Source organism: Macaca thibetana, chromosome 14 (genome assembly GCF_024542745.1).
Source record: "Macaca thibetana thibetana isolate TM-01 chromosome 14, ASM2454274v1, whole genome shotgun sequence".
In the NCBI taxonomy this organism is placed as follows: domain Eukaryota; kingdom Metazoa; phylum Chordata; class Mammalia; order Primates; family Cercopithecidae; genus Macaca; species Macaca thibetana.
The window spans coordinates 31995000-32018634 of record NC_065591.1 but is presented as its reverse complement, the minus strand read 5'-3'; the positions used below and the strand labels follow the sequence as shown (position 1 = coordinate 32018634).

The following is a 23635-nucleotide window of genomic DNA, read 5'->3' as shown; positions in this document are numbered from 1 at the left end:
AGGCCCAAGAATTGCTAGAACCTGGGAGTGGAGGCTGTGGTGAGCCGAAGTTGTGCCACTACACTCCAGGCTGGGCAACAGAGCAAGACTCTGTCTCAAAAACATAAACAAATTAGTGTATTTTTATAGCAGCATAATATTTCACAAAATGGTGTTTTAAGATGGGTTACACATTATTTATTCATTTATTTTTGAGACAGAGTCTCACTCTATTGCCCAGGCTGGAGTGCAGTGGTGTGATCACACCTCACTACAACCTCCACCTACTGGGTTCAAGCGATTCTCCTGCCTCAGCCTCCCAGGTAGCTGGAACTACAGGCGTGCACCACCATGCCTGGCAAATTTTTGTATTTTTAGTAGAGACAGGGGTTTCACCACGTTGGCCACCCTGACTTCAGATGATCCACCCGCCTCAGCCTCCCAAAGTGCTGGGATTATAAGGATGAGCCATCGTGCCCGACCTAAGATGGGTTACAAATTAGTACAGTATTTCAGATACTTTTTTTTTTTTTTTTTAGATGGAGGCTCTTTCTGTCACCCGGGCTGGAGCGCAGTGGTGAAATTCCAGTTCACTGCAACCTCTGCCTCCGGGATTTAAGCAATTCTTGTGCCTCAGCCTCCTGAGTAGCTGGGATTATGGGCACATGCCAGCAAGCCCAGCTAATTTTTGTATTTGTAGTAGAGACAGGGTTTCACCATATTGGCCAGGCTGGTCTCGAACTCCTATCCTCAGGTGATCCACCCGCCTTAGCCTCCTAAAGTGCTAGGATTAAAGGCATGAGCCACTGAGCCTGGCCTAGATCATAATTGCTTATCATCCTTTATATCATAACTGTACTAAATAAATTTGGCCTAGAGATCTAGCTCAAAATTTTATGCTATGCAGGAATTTCCCTTAACCACTCGTTGTGTTAAGTGGTTAGTCAGCCTTTGTTATCATTGTTAGCTAAGAGAATGCATCGGAAAACACCTAGAACCGGTCCTGGTACAGTTAACTTGTTTTGCTTAAAACCATTTTTAAAATGAAGAAATTTTACCAGTGAATATTATTAAATTTATTCAAAGATTTACTGATTGCTTATATTCTTTTTTCTTTACTGATTATGTAAGCAAAACATATTATTTTCACAAATTCATATATCTTTTTGTGCGTATATTAACATTAGTATATTTATTAGTCTTTATTTTACAGAAATTGATCATATGTGACTTACTTTTTAAACATGTCTCAGATATCTTTTTATGTAAATAAAAATAGGTCTATCTGTTCTTTTTCTCCCTGGCTTTCTGCGGATAGACTGTCATCATGAGTGACATGGTAACTATCCGCACTAGAAAGTTCATGTCCAGCTGACTACTTCAGAGGAAACAAATGGTCATTGATGTCCTTCACCCTGGGAAGGCAACAGTGCCTAACACAGAAATTCAGGGAAAACAAGCCAAAATGTACAAGACCATACCAGATGACATCTTTGTATTTGGATTCAGAGCTCATTTTGGTGGTGGCAAGACAACTGGCTTTGGCATGATTTATGATTCCCTGGGTTATGCAAAGAAAAATGAACCCAAACATCGACTTGCAAGACATGGCCTGTATGAGAAGAAAAAGACCTCAAGAAACCAACGAAAGGAACACAAGGACAGAATGAAGACAGTCAGGGGACAGCAAAAGCCAACGTTGGTGCTGGCAAAAAGCCGAAGGAGTAAAGGTGCTGCAATGATGTTATCTGTGGTTGTTGTGGATTTTTCACGAGAAGATTAATAAACTAAAAGCTTTTTTTAAAAAAAAGGTCATCTTATTCATTTTAATGCTGCAATGTATTATTCCATTTTATGGCTGTACCATAGTCACTTATCTAAACCCTCTAAGGTACACATTTCTTTTTTTTTTTTGGATATGGAGTCTCACTCTGTAACACAGGCTGGAGTGCAGTGGTGGAATCTTGGCTCACTGCAAACTTTGCCTCCCGGTTTCAAGCCATTATCGTGCCTCAGCCTCCCGAGTAGCTGGGATTATAGGCGTGTGCCACCACACCTGGCTAATTCTTGTATTTCTAGTACAGACAGGGTTTCACCGTGTTGGCCGGGCTGGTCTCGAACTCCTGACCTCAAATGATCTGCCCGCCTCAGCCTCCCAAAGTTCTGGGAGTACAGGCGTGAGCCGCCGTGCCTGGCCAGTTACACTTTTCATTTCCACATTTTAACATTTCTGAAATTACTTTTTAGTTATTTTATTTATTTATTTTGAGACAGGGTCTCCTTCTGTCAGCCAGGCTTGAGTACAGTGGCCGGATCTCAGCTCACTGCAACCTCCACCTCTCCAGCTCAAGTGATCCTCCCACTTCAGCCTCCTGAGTAACTGGGACTACAGGTGCACACCACCACACCTAGTAGTTTTTGTTGTTGTTGTTTGAGACAGAGTTTCTCTCTTATTGCCTAGGCTGAAGTGCAATGGTGTGATCTTGGCCCACTGCAACCTCCGCCTCCTGGGTTCCAGTGATTCTCCTGCCTCAGCCTCCCAAGTAGCTGGGATTACAGGTGCATGGCACCATGCCTGGCTAATTTTCGTATTTTTAGTAGAGACAGGGTTTCACCATGTTGGCAGGCTGGTCTTGAACTCCTGACCTCTGGTGATCTACCCGCCTCAGCCTCCCGAAGTGCTGGGATACAGGCATGAGCCACTGCGGTGCCAACATTTCTGAAATTAGGATGTCACTTATATTTTATCATGCATGACAGGTTAAAATTACTTTCTGCCAGGCAGCATTTGTGACCTAATTGTCTTTGACTTGCACAGGTAAACTTGATCATAATTGTTCAAATTTATGTCACTTTAATTCAGTTATGTGCATTGTTAGTACTACAGGTGTTGGGTTTAATTGCTGTTTAAAATGTTCAGATGAAGATGGTGACTTGGCACTGTGGCTCACGCCTGTAATCCCAGCACTTTGGGTGGCCAAGGTGGGCATGATCACTTTGAGCCCAGGAGTTCAAGACCAGCCTAGGCAACATGGCGAAATCCTGGTCTCTACCAAAAATACCAAAATTATCACACACCTGTAGTCCCAACTGCTCAGGAGGCTGAGGCAGTAGGATCCCTTGAGCCTTTGAGGTTGAGACTGCGGTGAGGAGCTATGATTGTGCTCCTGCACTCCAGTGTGGGTGACAGAGTGAAACCCTATCTCAAAAAAAAAAAAAAAAAAAAAAAAGTGGTATTGCAACTTTTTGTTGAAACACAAATTTGTTGTTTATGAGGAAAGGACAGACACAGAGCAGTGGGACATACATTTGATATTTAGTGAAGCAAATATTTGTCATTCAGGGAGTAACTAATTTCATGATTTTTTTCTACAAAGGAATGACTAAATTCTTTATGAGATGGAAGAAAGTAAGACAGTCATAAGTGATGAAGTTGTTTCAAAGCAATGGGAGGCTGGCATGACTGATTTATACATCTCACAGGACCAGTATTAAGGCATTTTGTCATAGTTTAATTGGCAGCAGTTTTTCTTTCTTAAAGGCCCATAAAATAATAATAATTTTACTACAAATGATCTCTAAGAGTAGATGACCTACATTACAGTATCCATGATAAATAACAGACACTGTGCTGAGACTTTACATCTGGGCTGGGTGCGGTGGCTCACGCCTGTAATCCCAGCACTTTGGGAGGCCAAGGTGGGTGGATCAATAGGTCAGGAGTTTGAGACCAGCCTGGCCAAGATGGTGAAACCCTGTCTCTACTAAAAATACAAAAATTAGCCGGCCACAGTGGCGGGCACCTGTAATCCCAGCTACTCAAGAGAATGAGGCAGAAGAATCGCTTGAACCTGGGAGGCAGAAATTGCAGTGAGTGGGCCACTGCACTCCAGCCTGGGCAACAAGCAAGACTCTGTCTCAAAAAAAAAAGACTTTACATCTGGCCAAGTGTAGTGGCTCACGCCTGTAATCCCAGCACTTTGGGAGGCCAAGGTGGGTGGATCACTAGGTCAGGAGTTTGAGACTAGCCTGGCCAACATGGTGAAAACCTATCTCTATTAAAAATACAGAAATTAGCTGGGTGTGGTGGTGTGTGCCTGTAATCCCAGCTACTCAGGAGGCTTAGGCAGGAGAATTGCTTGAACCTGGGAGGCAGAAGTTGCAGTGAGCTGATATTGTGCCACTGCACTCCAGCCTGGGCAATAAAGCAACAATCCGTCTTTAAAAACAAAAAAAAACTTTATGTCTATTTTACCTACAGTTTCTAATTGCATTTTTTTTAATAAACTTTTTTTTTTTTTTAAGATAGAATTTCGTGCTTGTTGCCCAGGCTGGAGTGCAGTGGCGTGATCTTGGCTCACTGCAACCTCTGCCTCCCAGGTTCAAGCAATTCTCCTGCCTCAGCCTCCTAAGTAGCTGGGATTACAGGTGCACACCACCACGTTTAGCTACTTTTTTGGTATTTTTAGTAGAGATAGGGTTTCACCACATTGGCCAGACTGGTCTTGAACTCCTGACCTCAGGTGATCCACCTGCCTCGGCCTCCCAAAGTGCTAGGATTACAAGTGTTAGACACCGCATCTGGATGGCTTCAATTTTTTAGGATAGTTTTAAATATACAGAAGAATTGAGAGCATAGCACTGAAAGTTCTCATAGACTCTACCCCCACAACCATAATTTCCTCTATTATTTACATCTTAGATTAGCATGGTACCTTTGCCACAATTAATGAACCAATACTGATATATTATTAATAACTAAAGTTCACAGTTTTTTCAGATATTCTTTGTTTTTATCTAATGTCTTTCTCTGTTTCAGTATCCCATCCCTGGAACATTAGGTATCTAATAATCATTAGGTTGCATTATATTATTTTTAATTTTTATTTTTATTTATTTATTTTTTTGAGACAGAGTCTCACTCTGTCGCCTAGGCTGTAGTGCAATGGCATGATGTAGTGCATGTAGTGCACTGGCATGTAGTGCAATGGCATGATGTAGTGCAATGGCATGATGTAGTGCATGTAGTGCAATGGCATGTAGTGCAATGGCATGATCTCGGCAGAGCGAGACTCAGTTGTCTCAACACACACGCGCAGAGCGAGACTCGGTTGTCTCAACACACACGCGCGCACACACACACACACACACACACAGAAATTAACTGGATATTTTTCTCATGATTAGACTGGTGTTACAGGTTTTAGGGAGGAAAAACAGAGGTAAAGTACCACTTTTGTCATATTACATAGTGTCAACATGATTCATCACTGTTGATGTTGAACTTGATCACCAGGCTAAAGTAGCATTTGTTAGGTCTCTTCACCATAAAGTTACTCTTCCCTCAACCCTTGTTTTGATACTGTACGCTTTGGAAGGAAGTCACTATGCGTAGCCCACACTTAAAGACTGAAGGGTTATGGTCTCTCTCTTTGAGAGCTGAGTATCTACATAAATTATTTAAAGTCCTTCTGCATGGGAGATTTGTCTCTTCTTCCCCATACATTTACTTATTTAATTATTATTTATATCACCATAGAATTATGGATATTTATTTTTCACTTTGAGTTATATAGTCCAATGCTATTTCATTTATTTTGTTGTTTAAAATGTTCCAGGGTTAGCCATTGGGAGCTCTTTCATTTGGCTCCTGTGATCATTTGACACTCAGCGTTTTTATTTTTGTTTGTCTGAGAACTTTCTGGAATCTAATTGAATTTTTACAACGATGCCATTGTAAGTGGGTATTAGAATCTCCTTAGTTACAGATGAAGAGACTGAAGTTTAGAGAGGTTAAGTAGCTTGCCTAAGTCACATAGGAAGTAAATGACAGGATTTGCATTTTGCTCTGAAAGCTTCTCATAATATTAAGTATCTTATTCTGGTATTTGATAGTATGATAAATTACACATCCTTTTAAGAAAAATAATTCTGCCATCGTAGGCTGTTAGATGTATGCATTTCTATCATTATTTTGGACTTAGAGGAGAAAAATGTATCTGCCTGGAGCCAAACACATAATTTTTGGAATTGCATAACCCTGTGAGTGAGTGTGTGAGTGTGTGACTGAGTGTCCACTCAAACTGCCAGAGTTCCAATTATCTCTGGCTCAGGGATTGTTCACCTTCCTGTGGGAGTTCATTTGCCCCTCTATGCATAGGTTACTGCAGGCACTTGTAGTATAATATGTCAGGCGATGATTTTGTTGCCAATGTCTTAAGGGATGACACTCCTTTCATTCATCCCACAAGGCTTTATGAGAGTCTGCTGCTCTGGTGGAGCTTACACTGTAATAGGAAGAGACAAAATAAACAAGCATGAAGTTAGTACAGCCACTATGGAGAAAAATATGGAGGTTCTCAAAAAATAGAAATAGAACTACCATATGATCTGACAATCCCACTGCTAGGTATATCCCCAAAAGAAAGAAAATCAGTATATTGAAGAGATACCTGCACTCCCATGTTTCTTGCAGCACTATTTGCAATAGTCAAGATTTAAAATTAACCTAAGCATCCATTAACAGATGAATGAATAAAGGAAATGTGACACATATACACAATGGCGTACTATACAGCCATAAAAAAGAATGAGATCCTGTCACTTGAAATAACATGGATAGAACTGGAGGATATTATGTTAAGTGAAATATGCTAGGTACAGAAAGACAAACTTCACATGTTCTCATTCATTTGTGGGAGCTGAAAATGGAAACAACTGAACTCATGGAAATAGTAGAATGATGGTTATCAGAGGCTGGGAAGGGGAGTGGGGGCAGGGTGCAGGGGAATGTTAATGGGTATGAAAATGTAGTTAGATTTTTTAAAAAAGAAAATATATTAGCATGAATAAGATCTGGTATTTAACAACACAATAGGGTGACTATACTGAACAACAATTTATTGTACATTAAAAAATAAGGAATATAATTGAAATGTTTGTAACATAAATAAATGATAGATGCTTGGGGTAATGTATACTCTATTTATCCCAATGTGACTATTAACACATTACATGCCTGTATCGAAATAACATATATACTCCATAAATATATACACCTACTGTGTACCCACAAAAATAAAAAAATTTAAAATAAAAAAAAGAAAACAGGCCAGGCGCAGTGGCTCACGCCTGTAATCCCAGCACTTAGGGAGGCCGAGGCTGGTGGATCATGAGGTCAGCAGATCGAGACCATCCTGGCTAACACGGTGAAACTCCATCTCTACTAAAAATACAAAAAAACTAGCCGGGCATGGTGGCAGGCGCCTGTAGTCCCAGATACTCGGGAGGCTGAGGCAGGAGAATGGCGTGAACCCGGGAGGCGGAGCTTGCGGTGAGCCGAGATCGCGCCACTGCACGCCAGCCTGGGCGACAGAGTGAGACTCTGTCTCAAAAAAAAAAAAAAGAAAAGAAAAAAAGAAAACACAAAATAAACAAGTATGTAAGAAAATTAACAAGGTATTTTTGGACGTGATAAATGCTAACCAAAGGCCCGTGCGCCCAGAATGCAATAACCGAGGTGGGTAGCATGGTAGGGGATGAGGCAGAGAGAGAGGCTTTGTGGCTCACAGTAAAGAACATGGGTGTTACTCCCTTTTCAGTGGTTGGCTTTGGCTGGGTTCAGAAAGGGAAGGGATATGGTCTGTCTTGCTACTCACAGACCCTATTGCATACCACTCTTTCTGGTTCCTCCTCCCAAGTCACACTGGCTTTCTGACTGCTCCTAGAATATGTCAAGTTTTTTTCTGCCTTTGAGTCTTTACATTGTTTATTTCATCTGCCTGAAAAAACAATGACCACCACAAAAACCAAAACTATTCCATCACATAATGGTATAATTCTTCCTTCATATCATTCAGGTCTCTACTTAAAGCTACATCCTATCTAAAAATGCTTCACCACCACGTCTCTTCTTCAATCCCTAGGAACTCTCTATATCTCCATCTGGCTTTGTATTTCTTTCTTTTTTTTTCTTCTTGAGAGTGAGTCTCACTCTGTTGCCCAGGCTGGAGTGCAGTGGCGTGATCTTGGCTCACTGCAGCGTCCACCTCCCAGGTTCAAGCGTTTCTCCTGCCTCAGCCTCCCGAGTAGCTGGGATTATAGGTGTGCACGACCACTGCTGGCTAATTTTTGTATTTTAGTAGAGAGAGGGTTTCACCACATTGGCCAGGCTGGTGTCAACCTTCTGACCTCAAGTGATCCGCCTGTTTTGGCCTCCCAAAGCACTGGGATTGCAGGTGTGAGCCACTGTGCCTGGGCTGGCTTTGTATTTCTTAGAGTATGTATTGCTACCTCGCTTTATTTCTTCCTTTACTTGTTTATATTCTGTCATCCCTATTAGAATGTAAGTGCCACATGAGCGCATGGATTGTGTCTGTACTGTTCATCATTACATCCTCAGTGCCTGGAACATTGTCTAGTACATACAGGGTGATTTTATTAGTTATCACTTACTGTGGAACACATTACCCCCAAAACTGAGTAGCTTAAAACAGCAACCATCTGTCTCATAGTTTCTGTGGATGAGGACGTCAGGAGAGGCTAAGCTGGGTTTGTGTGGCTCAGGGTCTTTAAGGAGGTTGCACTCAATGTTGGCCAGGGTTGCGTTCATCTGAAGGTGTGACTGAGGCTGCAGGATCTGCTTCCAAGCTCTTTCATGTGGCTACTGACCAAAGGCTTCAGTTCCTTGCCAAATGAGTTTCTCCACAGGCTTGCAACATAGCAATTGCAGAAGTATCAAGGTGAAAGCCATAATAACTTTTTGTGACCTAGTGCCTGAAGTTGCACACCATCATTTCCATTTTATTTTGTTTGTTAAGAACAAGTAACTAAGTTCAGCCCACAAAACGAAGAAAATTAGGGTCCACTTCTTTTTTTTTTTTTTTGAGACAGAGTCTCACTCTGTCACACAGGCTGGAGTGCAGTGGCGCAATCTCGGCTCGCTGTAACCTCTGCCTCCTGGGTTCAAGCGATTCTCCTGTCTCAGGCTCCCGAGTAGCTGTAAATACAGGTGTCTGCCACCATGCCCAGCTAATTTTTGTATTTTTAGTAGAGATGGGGTTACTCCATGTTGGCCAGGCTGGCCTCAAACTCCTGACCTCCAGTGATCTACCCACCTCAGACTCCCAAAGTGCTGGGATTACAGGCATGAGCCACTGCACCCAGCTGACCATCTCATTTAATTCTCAGCTTCATGCAAGGTAGACATAATTACATCAAATTCAAAGATGAGGAAAAAGACTTTGGAGGCTATGAAATATGCCCCAAGTTGCACAGTTAACTGAGGATTCTCCTCTTGTCAAAAGACAAGAAAGGAAGACTGTATCAGCACAGCTGCTACATGAGGACAGGCATGCTTTACACTGCAGATATCACAGATGTGTGTGTTTATTATGATGTTTTTCTAACAGATGGCAACAACGTGTTGCCTTAACAAAATTGGTATATTAAAAAAATTTTCTGGGTCAGGTGCAGTGGCTCATACTTATAATCCCAGTATTTTGGGAGGCAGAGGCTAGAGGATCACTTGACAACAGGAATTCAAGATCAGCCTGGGCCACATAGACAGACTCTGCCTCTACAAAAAATTAAAAAATTGGCTGGATGTGGTAGCACATGCCTACAGTCCCAGCCATTCAGGAGGCTGAGGTGGGAGAATCACTTGACCCTGGGAGTTCGAGACTTCAGTGAGCTGTGATCACACCATTGCACTCTAGTCTCGGCCATAGGAAAAAACTGGTATATATTTAAAAAAAAAAAAAAAAAGATAATTTTCTGACAGATGGAAGTAGAGTCAATGCCTTTTTCTTATTCCAACAAAGGCTTTGTTTGGGCTATGGTTTACTCTGGATATTATAAAACATAAAATAAAAGTATGTTTTAAATAGCATACTTTTCCTGGCTGGCTGTGGTGGCTCACACCTGTAATCTCAGCACTTTGGGAGGCTGAGGAGGGCAAATCATGATGTCAGGAGTTTGAGACCAGCCTGGACAACATGGTGAAACCCTGTGTCTATTAAAAATACAAAAAACTAGCTGTGCATAGTGGCAAGTGCCTGTAATCCCAGCTACTCGAGAGCCTGAGATGGGAGAATCACTTGATTCTGGGAGGCGGAGGTTGCAGTGAGCCGAGATAGTGTCACTGCACTCCAGCCCAGGTGACAAGAGTGTCTCAAAAAAAAAAAAAAGCATACTTTTCCTAATATTAAACTTGAATTTACTTGGGGAATGAGTATTTTGATCAAAGAAAGAAGTAATTTCAATGTGAAGGATCTCTGCATACCTGGTGGGAAGAGGTGTGTACCAATGGGGTGCTTTTGATAATGAGAGCATAATCTGAAGTAGTTTGAAGAGACAGTCTTTGAACAAATAACGGAGAAAACCAAGTATGTAGACAAAATGTAATATAAGGGGTATCCTGAGGAAAAACAAGGAAGAAAGAGGGCCAGTCCGAGCCTCACAAATTTTCTTAGACCCACTTCTATTGTCTGTTATGAAAGTTTTATTTTATGTATGTATGTATTTATTTATTTTTGAAACAGAGTCTTGCTCTGTTGCCCAGGGTGGAGTGCGGTGTCCCAATCTCGGTTCATTGCAGCCTCTCCCTCCCAGGTTCAAGCGATTCTCCTGCCTCCTCCTCTTGAGTAGCTGGGATTACAGGTGCCCGCCACCACACCTGGCTGATTTTTGTATTTCTAGGAGAGACAGTGTTTCACCATGTTGGCCAGGCTGGTCTTGAACTCCTGACCTCAAGTGATTCTCCCACTCTGACCTCCCAAAGTGCTGGGATTACAGGCCTGAGCCACGGTGCCCAGCCTGTTCTGAAAGTTTTAAAGGCACAGCTATCCTCAACGTTCATCCACTCTGGCGCCCTTCTGTCCCAGTAGAAGGAACAGTTCCTTACACTGTGTCCTCTAGAAGAGCGGACTAACACATATGCAGGATAGATTATGATGTGGTATGAGAATTGAACTTCAACCCAGGAGGCGGAGGTTGCAGTGAGCTGAGATAGCGCCACAGCACTCAAATAATTTCTTTCTAAGTGCCTGACATTTCACTATCCCAGAGGAATCTGTGTTAGCAGGCAGGGTTTTTGCTGTAGTTGGTTATGGTTATGTGCATGACTGAACACACTCCACTTTCGTAAGGTCCTTGCATACTTCCTGATACATTTCACCATGGCACATGAGCTCAGAAACAAGGAATGGGTGATTTACTACCTAAAAATAGGCAATCAACGTTTAATATGGAAGGACTGAAGGGAAGAAGGAATATAAAGAGAGGGAAGAAGGAATTTGGAAATAAATAAATAATAAATCAGGGAGTTCCTATTTTGGGACTATAGACAGTCTTTCTCATTTATAAATGGAATGACTGAGGCAAGAGGACTGGACCTGTATGGTCTTGGGCAAGTAATGAAATCTGAGTTTTTGTTCTTACTTAACCGAACCTCTGTTCTTTCATCCATAAAACAAGATGAAACCAGATGAGCTTGAACCACTGTTCTCCATGTACTGTTTTAGAGGATCATAAAATTCTACTTTCCTTTCATAGTTTAATATTTGTCATAGCCATGATTTGATGCTGAGACCTGTCAGGAACACAAATCTCAATTTTAAGTCCTCGCAAGAGAAATTAAAATCTCCTTTAGGATTACCTGTTTTCCAGAAACATTTTAAAGACTTCATTTAGTGGAAATCTGTATTTTGAAATAGAGGTTTAAGGCCAGACAGCTTGGGTACGAATCCAGCTCCATCATTTACTATGTAACCTTGGACAAGCTGGTTCTCCTTCTTTTTTTTTTTTTTTTAATTAGACAGGGTCTCTGTAATCCCTCACTGGTAAAATGAGAATAGTAATAGTTACCATTTTTTTATTTATTTGAGACAAAGCCTCACTTGATCACCCAGGCTGGAGTGCAACGGTGCAAATTTGGCTCATTGCAACATCCGTCTCCTGGGCTCAAGCTGTCCTCCTGCCTCAGCCTCCCCAGTAGCTGGGACTACAGGCATGTGCCACCTTGCCCATCTTATATATATATATATATATATATATATATATTTACTTACTTATTATTATTATTTTTTTTTTCCTGAGACAGGTTCTCGCTCTGTTGTCCAAACTGGAGTACAGTGGCGCGATCTCTACTTACTGCTAACTCCACCTCCCGGGTTCAAGCGATTCTCATGCCTTAGCCTCCCAAGTAGCTAGGATTACAGGTGTACCACACCACGCCCAGAAAATTTTTGTATTTTTAGTAGAGTTGGAGTTTCACCATGTTGGCCAGGCTGGTTTGGAACTCCTGACCTCAAGTGATCTTCCCAGCCTCCCAAAGTGCTGGGATGACAGGTATCAGCCACCAAGCCCAGCCTAATTTTTGTATTTTTTGCATAGACTGGGTTTTGCCATGTTCCCTAGGCTGGTCAAAAACTCCTGGAATCAAGAGATCCTCCCGCCTCAGCCTCCCAAGGTGATGGAATTACAGGTGTGATCCACCATGTCCAGCCTGGAGAAGTTTCTTAAGCTCTCTGTATTAATGTTAATCTCTCTGTATCATTTATTTATTTATTTAGAGACAGAGTCTCACTCTGTCACCCAGGCTGGAGTGCAGTGGCACCAATTTAGCCCACTGCAACCTCTGCCTCCTGGGTTCAAGCGATTCTCCTGCCTCAGCCTCCCAAGTAGCTGGCATTACCACACTTGGCTAATTTTTGTATTTTTAGCAGGGACAGGGTATCGCCATGTTGGCCAGGCTGGTCTCAAACTCCTGGCCTCAAGGGATCCTCCTGTCTCAGCCTCCCAAAGTGCTGGGATTATAGGTGAGCCACAGTGGCTCAATTACTGTTGAGCCACAATAGTTATCTTTGTGTTATTTAATAAAATAATTTAGAACAGTGCCTGGTATACAGCAGGAACTAAACAATATTTGTGAGGTGAATGAATATCACTTAAGAATTGGATGTTCAGGCAGGATGTGGTGGCTCACTCCTGTAATTCCAGCACTCTGGGAGGCCGAGGTGGGTAGATCACCTGAGGTCAGGAGTTCAAGACCAGCCTGGCTAACATGGTGAAACCTCATCTCTACTAAAAAATAAAAAAATTAGTTGGGTGTGGTGGCTCGTGCCTGTAATCCCAGCTACTCGGGAGGCAGAGGCAGGAGAATCACTTGAACCCGGGAGCTGGAGGTTGCAGTGAGCAGAGATGGTGCCACTGCACTCCAGCCTGGACGACAAGAGTAATGTGCTGACACACACATACACACACACACACACACACACACACACACACACACACAAAAGAATTGGATGTTCAATCAAAGCTTTTTGGAAGGGTAAACATTTAACTTTGAAGAATGGCTACTGGGCATGGAGAAATAAGGGTTAGAGTTGGGGAAAGGGAAAAGAACACTTTGGTGGGATGATATGGAGTATAGGAAAAATGGTTAAAACGTTAAATTTATGGGATCCCACTGTAATATGCCTCAACAGCCAAACTAAAACACAGGGACATTTTCAGTAGGTAAAACAAGAGTCCTAAGGTTTGTGAGCAGGGAAATGTTGAGATGAAAACAAGACTGAAGGCTTACTTGCTTTGTTTTGCATTACCTTAGTTTAAACATTTTTAAAAATATAAAACCAACGCTAGTTCGTTATATTGCATCATAAGTGCATTTGACTTCTGAGAACTAAATGTAGCAGCTCTGGAGAGAAAGAACAGTGTAAATGGTGTGAGCGCTGGCAGGACTTTCCACTCAAGTTGTTGAAGTACGTGGCCAATGATTCAATCAATCCTGAAAGGTGCATTTTGGCAAAACCTATGGAAATAATGTGCCAAGGACTTTAATTATTCCCCAATCACAGAGAGATTGTTTGGGTGTCAGATGGGGTGGCATGCTAGCGTATTCATTTTCCTGGAGGAAGAAATTGAATGATTTATTGAGGGCTCTAGCAAAACTTGGACAAAGAGGGTGATTACTACACTGTATATAAAGAAGATGATCAGCCTGGGCAACATGGAGAAACCCCGTCTCTACAAAATATACAAAAATTTGTCAGGTGTGGTGGCACATGCCTGTAGTCCCAGCTGTTCGGGAGGCTGAGGCAGAAGAATCACTTGAGCCTGGAAAGTCGAGGCTGCAGTGAGCTATGATTGTGCCACTGCACTCTTGCCTGGGCGATGGAGCAAGATCCTGCCAAAAAAAAAAAAAAAAAAAGAAACTGAAAAAGCTAACCAGTTATTACAATCTTCATAAAATTTCTGAAGGGCTCCAAGAGATGAAAAGTGAAAATTTAATTTATGACTAACTATAAGTAACATATCATTAATATAGACATATTGTGTCCAGGTTGTATATACAAAACAACGTATATTATGCTTTATGGGTAATTTAGGTAATTTTCAAGGATGAATTTTACTATGTGAGATTTTTGCCTTGCGCTGACTGTAGTACCTAACTCTCAGAGGAAGATGAGATTGCGGAGTTCCAAAAATATGTGTTATCGTACAATTTAGTAAAAACAGTTTCTTCTTTTTTTTTTTTTTTTAAGAAGGAGAAGCAAATCTTTGGGCTGCAAAGAGTTACGTGAGTGGGCTTTTTGGTTATGCAAAGTGGTAGGAGTGGCACACTCCTGAATGGATTCTTTTTTTTTTTTTTTCCATTCCAGTTGCCCCTTCCTGAGGCTCAGGTATACAAAGCTGATCTCCGGGAAGAAGACGGATTATTTGTATAACAAAGCTAGGATAGCTGGGTGTGGTGGCTCACGCCTGTAATCCCAGCACTTTGGGAGGCTGGGGGTGGGTGGATCACCTGAGGTCAGGAGTTCCTGACCAACATTGTGAAACCTATCTCTACTAAAAATGCACAAATTAACCAGGTGCGTTAGCACACACCTGTAATCCCAGCTACTCGGGAGGCTGAGGCAGGAGAACTGCTTGAACCTGGTGGGTGGAGGTTTCGGTGAGCCAAGACTGAGCTATTGCATTCCAGCCTGAGCAACAAGAGCAAAAAAAAAAAAAAAAAAAAAAAAAAGGAGAGCAAAAGAGAGAGAAAGCAAGCAAGCCAGGATCTCCTGGGAGGGAGGAGACAGAAGTCCTCTTGGCGAACATCTCCTCCTTGATACTAGTAACTAGGGGGCTCTTTTTGGTTGACAGGGTACCTCCTATTCTCCCAAGGTCTAATGGTAAGAAAGGATACCCAAGGACTGGAGAACAAAAACAAAAACAAAACAACAACCAACTTCCCTGAGGAAGGGGAGTGTGGGTTGGCGACTCAGGCTCTGAAAAAGTTCCCAGCTTTTTCTTGAAACTGCATGGCTTTGGACAGAAGCATCGGCATCATTTGCGGAGCCTGCGGAGGGCCATTTCTTCATAGGAACACCTATATGTGGTTTAACGAGGAGCAATGGCAGTGAAGAACACAAGGTGAGTGTGAGGAGGACTGGCCTCCTTTGGGAAGAGTAATTTATTTTTATTTTTAATTTTTTTTAGGCAGAGTTTCATTCTGTCGCTCAGGCTGGAGTGCAGTGGTGTGATCTCAGCTCACTGCAACCTCTACCGGCTAGGTTCATGCTATTCTCATGCCTCAGCCTCCCAAGTAGCTGGGATTACAGGTGTGTGCCACCACAACCAGCTAATTTTTGTATTTTTAGTAGAGATGGGTGGGCTGGTCTCGAACTCCTGATCTCAGGTGGTCCACTCGCCTTGGCCTTCCAAAGTGCTGTGATTACAGGCATGAGCCACCACGCCTGGGCTGGGCAGAGTCATTTTTGGAGGCAGAGGTGGGAGGAATAGCTGAGGGAAAGGGCTTGGATTTCATGGCTGGGTCATCTCAAACAATTGTGACTTCTCGCAGTGTGAGTTTATGAAGGGCTTTTTACTGATTCCACAGAAAATTTATTTTTTCACTTTACAAATATTTGAGTTCCCTTTACATGCCAGGCCCTGTTCTAGGCTCTGGGGATCAAAGCATCAAGAAAACAGACAAAAATTCTTGCCCTCTGAAAGCTTACCTTGAGGGACAAGGTAACAGAAAATATATACCATAGTATCTAAGATGATGGCAAGCCCTAAGGAGAAAGATAAAGACAGGGAGTGTAAATCACTGAAGAGGAGGCTTCGCCATGAAGGCAATATTTAAGTAAGGACAGGAAAGAAAGCTGGATGGCTATACTTGAGGAATGTTTCAGGCAGAAGGTGATCCTGGCACCTATGAAGCTCTAGAGAGTGATTGGAGTAGGGAGACAAAAAGTTGATTGAGTTCCTTGTGAGCGAGTTGTGTGAAGGATTTTATTTATTTATTTATTTATTTATTTATTTATTTATTTATTTATAGACAGGGTCTTACTCTGTCACCCAGGCTGGAGTGCAGTGGTGTGATCACAGCTCACTGCAGCCTCAGGGCCCACCTCAGCCTCCCGAGTAGCTGGGACTATAGGCGTGCACCACCAGGCCAGGCTAGTTTTTGTATTTTTTTGGAGAGAGACAGGGTTTTTTTAAGAGGCTAGGTCTTGCTCAGTGATATAATTACAGGTGTGAGCCACCAGGCCTGGACCTTAAGCAATTTTTTTGAATGAAAAGATTAAGGTTTTTTTTTAGTATCTTCTTGTTTAGTTTTTAGAGGCAAGATCTTGCTCTGTCACCCAGGCTGGAGTGCGGTCGCAAAATCACAGCTTACTGCAGCCTGGAACTCCTGGGCTCAAGCGATCCCCCGACCTCAGCTTCCCAAAGTTCTGGGATTACAGGTGTGAGCTACCATGCCCTCCCCCTAGCTGGCATTTTTGAGAGATCTTAGCACTATGACAAATTTTCCCTAAAAAAACCAAAAAACAACCCTCAAACTTTATAAAATAGCTACATCAGGGGCTTTGAGAAATTATCTGGATGTTTGTATTCAGAATAGATTTGAGGGCCTGGCGCGGTGGCTCACACCTGTAATCTCAGCACTTTTGGGAGGCTGATGTGGGCGGATCACTTGAGGCCAGGAGTTCCAGACCAGCCTGGCCAACATAATGAAACCACATCTCTACACTAAAAATAAAAAAAAAAAAATTAGCTGGTTGTGGTGGTATGTGCCTGTAGTCCCAGCTAGGTGGGATGCTGAGGTGGATGGATTCCTTGAGCCCAGGGAGTTGAAGCTGCGGTGAGTAGAGATCACACCACTGTACTCCAGCCTGGGCAACAAAGTTAGATTCTGTCGGGTCAGGAGATCGAGACCATCCTGGCTAACATGGTGAAACCCCACCTCTACCAAAAATACAAAAAAATTGGCTGGGCGTGGTGGCACAGGCTACTTGGGAGGCTGAGGCAAGAGAATCACCTGATCCTGGGAGGCGGAGGTTGCACTGAGCTGATATCGTGCCACTGCACTCCAGCCTGGGTGACAGAGCGAGACTCTGTCTCAAAAAGAGAAAGATGTGAGGGGGAAGAAATTAGAGGTAAAGAAATTAGGTTAGGAGACAATAGGTATAAAGTGAAGGGGGGCTGGAATTAATCATTTACTTATTTTGCAACATTTACTAATGTCTTACTACAAGTCAGGCACTGTATTGGGCACTTGCGATGTAATGGTTAAAAAAAAAGATGAGACCGGGCACAGTGGCTCACGCCTGTAATCCCAGCACTTTGGGAGGCCGAGGCGGATCGATCACGAGGTCAAGGGATCGAGACCATCCTGGTCAACATGGTGAAACCCTGTCTCTGCTAAAAGTACAAAAATTAGCTGGGTGTGATGGCATGTGCCTGCTGTCCCAGCTATTCGGGAGGCTGAGGCAGGGGAATCGCTTGAACCCAGAAAGGTTGCAGTGAGCCGAGATTGTGCCACTGCGATCCAGCCTGGCAACAGAGTGAGACTCCATCTCAAAAAAAAAAAAAAAAAAAAAAAGAGTGAATTCCCTCCTGGAATGTATAGTGAAGTGAGTAGCAACGTACAGGCGATAGAAAGGAAAATAAATCCTTGTCCCTCATTTCCACCTCTTCATAGATGTAGCAAATACAGGGAATGAAAGCCCTCCATTAGAGATGGCTTCCTTAAATGTCTGCAAAAATTCTGAAATTTGAAATTCTAGTGGAAGAGTTTCCCTGTTCCTCCTGAAAGATTTATCTATTATTGTAACTTTCTCCTTTGAGTAATGATTTTATCCTATTTGGTTTTTTTGACTATTGTTCTTAAGAAAAATAAAAAGTAACGAAATACTAAGTGAAAAGGAATGGTTCATAGGCTGCTCTCTGAAAGGCAGCCATTGTTTTGTTCTTCTATATTGGAAGACTTTTCAGCTGGTTATCCTCCATAACTTGAAAACAACTGTCATTCGAAAGTGTTATTTCCAGTGGTCTCAGGTCTCTTTTATTTTATTTTTTGAGACAGAGTCTCTGTCGCCCAGGTTGGAGTGCAGTGGCTCAAGCGATTCAAGGGATTCTCTTACCTCAGCCTCCCGAGTAGCTGGGATTACAGGCGCCCGCCACCACGCCCAGCTAATTTTTGCATTTTTAGTAGAGACCAGGTTTCACTATGTTGGCCAGGCTGGTCTTGAACTCCTGACCGACCACAGGTGATTCACCCGCCTCAGCCTCCCAAAGTGCTGGGATTACAAGTGTGAGCCACCGCGCCCGGCCTCCTTTGTCTCTTAAAGGCATTCTCCAAAATACTCATCTTCCGGTTTGAAGAGCAGCAGGGATTAAATGTGTATTATTATATATGCAGCAATTTGCCACTCCCTTTGCCCTGCCCCAGTTACTGCAATAGAAAATGTCTGGGAATAGCCGGGCGCGGTGGCTCAAGCCTGTAATCCCAGCACTTTGGGAGGCCGAGACGGGCGGATCACGAGGTCAGGAGATCGAGACCATCCTGGCTAACACGGTGAAACCCCGTCTCTACTAAAAAATACAAAAAAAAAAACTAGCCGGGCGAGGTGGCGGGCGCCTGTAGTCCCGGCTACTCGGGAGGCTGAGGCAGGAGAATGGCGGGAACCCGGGAGGCGGAGCTTGCAGTGAGCTGAGATCCGGCCACAGCACTCCAGCCTGGGTGACAGAGCGAGACTCCGTCTCAAAAAAAAAAAAAAAAAAAAAAAAAAAAAAAAAAAAGGAAATGTCTGGGAATAAATACATCTGTGGTAAATTCAATCTTCCTAGTTAAGATTATGAAGGAAACAAAAAAAAGGACACTTCCATTCCAGAGAGAAAGGTGTTTGTTTCCCAAAAGGTTAGACATTGATTCAGAACAAAGGGAACCTGACGCAACCGGTATTAAAGAAAATCAACTCTGAATGTGAGGTATTAGAAAGCCATTTGTTTCCTAGGGAAAAGTAAGGAGGAAAGAGCGGGTGGGAGACACGGGCTTTACTGTATAACCTTGGTTATGTCACCTAAACTTCTTGGAACTCCTGAGTGTAAGAGTTGGGACCAAGGATCGCAAAGGTTCTTTCATTCCTAAAATTCTATGGTTCCACGATTATGTGAGTTGAAACAGGCCATTCTGTTGATTTCCTAATCTCCAAGAGGAAGGAAACTGATCTTTGGGGGTTAAACTGACTAATTTAATGGAGAATCACCAATGTGGAGGTGGGCGAACTTCACAATTACGGGGTTTTGGACAGTAGAGGTGCTCTTGAAAAATTTCCAAGAGAACCTTTCCCCCATCCTTTAACCTGGCGTTACAATTCTCTTCACTCTTTGGGATAGGAGAGCGGGCAGAATCTATTTTAGATTGAGGTAGTTCATTTGACTGAGCATTTCCCCTTTCCGTATTTTTGGACCCTTAACGACTAAATGCCGAGAAACAGATCCTTAATTACGGTTCCGGGATCTCGAAAGGCCTGTAAAATCCTGCTTCCGCATCTTAATCCTTTCTTCGGGTATTGGGATATTTTTAAAAATGTGTATTTCTGGCGGAGGGGGCATGGAGTGAGGTTCAGAATAACAGCGCGGGACTGATGGATGCTTCTTTCGCGGGAGGCTTGGCTTGTGGGACTCCGGGTCGGGGCCGCACGGGCTGCCAGGCGGACTCCGGGAGACAAGGGCGCGGCTGCGGACTGGCGGGCGGACCCCGGGGAGGGGCTTCACGGAGGAGCCGCGGTCAGAGCGGAGCGGAGCCGCCCGGGCTGGGCGTGCAGCGCTGCCGGGCGGGCGGTGGCGCTGCGGAGGCGGTGGCCGAGGCCGGCGGGCGCGGAGGAGGGGCCCGAGGCTGGGGCGGCTGGTAGCAGCTGCCTCAGTGACGACTGCCGGCATCTCGGCGACCTGAGGAGATCAAGCCGTGGGCCCCGTCGTCGCCGCCACTCCCGCCTGTCTTCCTTCTCCGCTCCCGGCCGGGGCGTCAGGAATGGGCCCCAACCGCCGTGGGCCCCGCACCCTGCGTCGCCCGTAGGCCCCAGCAGCCGGAGGCCAACCGGCCTCCCACTACCCCTCGCCCTAGCTAAGCCGTCCCCACCCCAAATCCCCGGGAAGGAAGATGAGGGAGACAGGCCCGGCGCTTAGCAGCCAGAGCAGCAGCAGCAGCAGTAGCAGCAGCAGCGGCAGCGGTCGCGGGAGGGTGTTTCGCCGTTTCCTCTCAGCCGCCAGGACAAGATGGCAGCGGCCGCGGAGAGGGGCTGAGCCCGGGCTGGGTGGTGCCGCCTGCTGAAGCGCCTGGCTCCCAGTCCCCGGCACGGCTCTGCGCCCCACCCCGGACATGCTCAGGGCTGCGGCCGCCCGAAGAGGAGAGAGCGCAGGCCTCTAGGAAGGTAAGGGAGTCGAGCGAGGGGCGCCGCCACCCCGGGGTGTGGGGATCGGCTCCGTCCGCGGGCTCCACGGCCAGCGAACCCCAAGCCTGACCCGGGTCTGGCCTGACCCCTCCGGAGCGGCCTGCACTCGTTGCGCGTCCCGTGCCCCATCCGCATCCCCAGTGCTCTCGTGCTCCCAGTTTCCGCCCTAGCCCCCGCGGTGTGGCCCGGTATGGGCTGCTCCCTCGAAGCCGGCGCCACGCCAGGCCCTGGGCCGCCGGACGCGGGGGCCGCAGCCTCCGGGAAGCCGCGCCTGGCCGGGGCTCGGGGGCCTGGGCCTCCCCCTCCCCCTGCCAAGGTTGCGCAACGGCTCTTCCCAGCAACCGAAGTTTTGTTTAGTCCCACGGGGAGCCTCTTCCCCCTCGGCAGCCCAAGGCCGTAACGACGGAGATCTCTTTCCTTTCATTAAGGGGAACAAACGCAAACACGCGCACGCACGCAGCTTGAGCACCCCAGCCGATGGCCCCGTCCCCGGCTTTGTGGCCCCGTCCCCAGCGTCGCGGAGCGGCGGGTTTGCAGGGTGTCAACTCTGGGGACGTGCGTGCGTGTGATTGTTGGGGTGGAGAAATGTGATCCGCGGCTCCGCGTCCCCAGCGGCGGCGGGAGGAAGGCGTGGCGGCCGCGCGGCGGGGCTGTTGCCGGCTTCTCTCGTTACGGTGGCGGCCGCTCGCTTCCCTTCGCCGCACTAGGAGAACTGGCAGAAAGACTTTGGAGGAGAATGTCTGTTTCTCTGTCGGGAGGGAGACGGCTGTTGTAAAATGGTATGTGGCTCTTGGGGAATCCTGTTGTTCCCCAGTCTCATCTCTGCTTGAGGAATTGCGCTGAAGAGTGTATGCGTAAATTACCCTGGACTTGTTACAGAGTAGTCGTAACACGTTCAGGCCTTTGAACCGTGTTTTCACAACCTCTTACTGCTCTGTTAGGGAATTTGTTTTTCCACCTGTCAGTTGGCTGCTTCTAATTATAATAAGGGGCTTCTATTAGCAACAGCAAAAAATTTCAGTTTATCGTCCAGTTTAGAGGGAAAGCTCATAGTTGGTTCTATTGTCAACTTTGTTTTGATGTCTGTCTGGTACAGGGCCGGAAAAGTTAGCTGGCAAACCAGTCTGCGCGTGTGCTTTTGCGTACTTTCTAGTAGTTTGAAGATCTGCTGACGCTTTTTCCCTTTTTGCTGTTTTAGGTATTTGCTTTTAGCTGTAGCTTCTGAAGTGGGAGTACTTATATTCAAACCATTTCAGTTAATTTCAAAGTTTTGGTTGCTGGGCTCTTTAAAATTTTTAAAGAGGTTTCCTTTCTGATAAGATTTTTTGATGAAAAGTCTTGAGCCGTAACGGTGGTTACTGTTTACCCAACTAAGACATTTTAATCCTATATTCTTATTTAATTTTTCAGAAGCTGGTGAAGTCTCACCATATGTTTGATAAGTCTAGATTCTGCTTATGTTTGCAAGTGCAGTGCTAATTTTATACAATGAGCAATGATAAGGTTTAGATAGGTCATGATTAAGCTTAGTATTTTAAGTAAACAAAATATGACTGACCTTTTTTTAAAAAAGTTTTCATAGTTTTATTGATTATCTTATGCTTTCGTGACACTTATCAGTAATTGCAGTTTTACCAGCCAGATACAGTTATTTAGTTTTAAGTCAATGAAATATTTCTTGGTGTATTTATGGCTGCATTCATAAAGTGCAGAGGACTCTTATTTATGAAATATAATGCTTAACCTGTTTGAGGTTTTTCTTTTTTGAAATTTACGTATTTAAAATTTGTGTTAAGGCAGAGATGTGTTGAAATATTTGTGATGTTTGGGCTTGTCGTTTTTTTGGAAAAATTTGTTCCTTAAAGTCTCCCCCCCACCCAAGGGGATCTCTTTTCTAAGAAAAAAGTATTTGTGGAGAACCTTAGATTAAAACTGTTGTAAAAAAGTAAGATGAGTTTGAAATCTAGAACAGAACTGGCCATTAAATGTTTCAACTTTATATTTGGGCCTTGCTGACTACAGTAGCTGAACATACATATTAGGCAAGCAGATCATAACATGGTAAGCCAGCCTTACTTAGTTTATTGTCAAAATATATTTTCCATTGAACTAGTCATTACCTTGCTCATAAACCAGTGTCATTGGCTTTTGGGCATGGGGTTTTAGAGTCACATTAAAATGGATGGTTTATATGAGATACTTCTTCTTGTAAATATGCTTGAAAAGAAGCTGTAGATCATACTCTTAACTTTTTGGATACCATAAAATAGGGTGTAAATTACAGAGGTAGGTTGTTGTTGCAAGTGTGGCATGGGCACATAGGTTTTTATGTTTAATGCAAGATATGGAGAGCCTCCCTGCACCCCTGCAACTTAAAAAAGCAGCAGCTATCAAATTAATTTTTTGATTGAGCTTTTGTTTTTAATATTTGATGCATGAACCCGAAAGCATATGGAAAGGAGGAAAGGGAAAATGTAAATTTCAGAATGCTACAATATTATTTTTCAGACCTGATTCACATCTATTTCATGGAATGCTTGTTTGCATGTTATTTTTTATTTGAAGGTTAGTATGACTTATCTTGGTAACTTTTGAAGTTAACTTTATTTTACCAGGTAAGGGAGTTAACTTATTAAGTGTTACTTTCGTAGCAACAGTTTACCAAGTATGATGTTGAGGTAAATTAGAATTGCACTATTGGTGGTTAATTCAAAGGCATAAAAATGTAGTTCCCATTGCAACCTCACATTTAAGTTTGGAGATGAAAAGATGTCATGGTAATATTTAGATTCAAAGATATTCTGTGGAAATTCTCCATATTTAAAAATGCTTCAAGAAGTTGTTACTCCTGCCTCTTAACTCTTAGAGGACACAGAATAACTTGATTTATCGCTGCCAAAATAAATATTCGTGTTGTAGCTGTC

At 44.0% G+C, this 23635-nt stretch overlaps 2 protein-coding genes and 1 pseudogene across 5 annotated transcripts in view; 2 read left to right on the top strand and 1 right to left on the bottom strand.

Moving 5' to 3' along the window:
* CSTF3 (cleavage stimulation factor subunit 3) overlaps positions 1-23635 on the bottom strand; it is a 710177-nt gene that overhangs the window by 146968 nt on the left and 539574 nt on the right. The window lies entirely within an intron of this gene.
* Positions 1307-1707, top strand: LOC126936237 (40S ribosomal protein S24-like; annotated as a pseudogene).
* HIPK3 (homeodomain interacting protein kinase 3) overlaps positions 20036-23635 on the top strand; it is a 101772-nt gene continuing 98172 nt past the window's right edge. For 2 of the 4 annotated variants that reach the window (XM_050758762.1, XM_050758759.1), the window contains exon 1: positions 20036-20690. The gene's annotated coding sequence lies outside the window, so the exon portion shown is untranslated. Of the gene's footprint in view, positions 20691-21069; positions 21491-23635 lie in introns of those variants that run through there. The other 2 variants (XM_050758760.1, XM_050758763.1) reach the window with 2 other exon arrangements.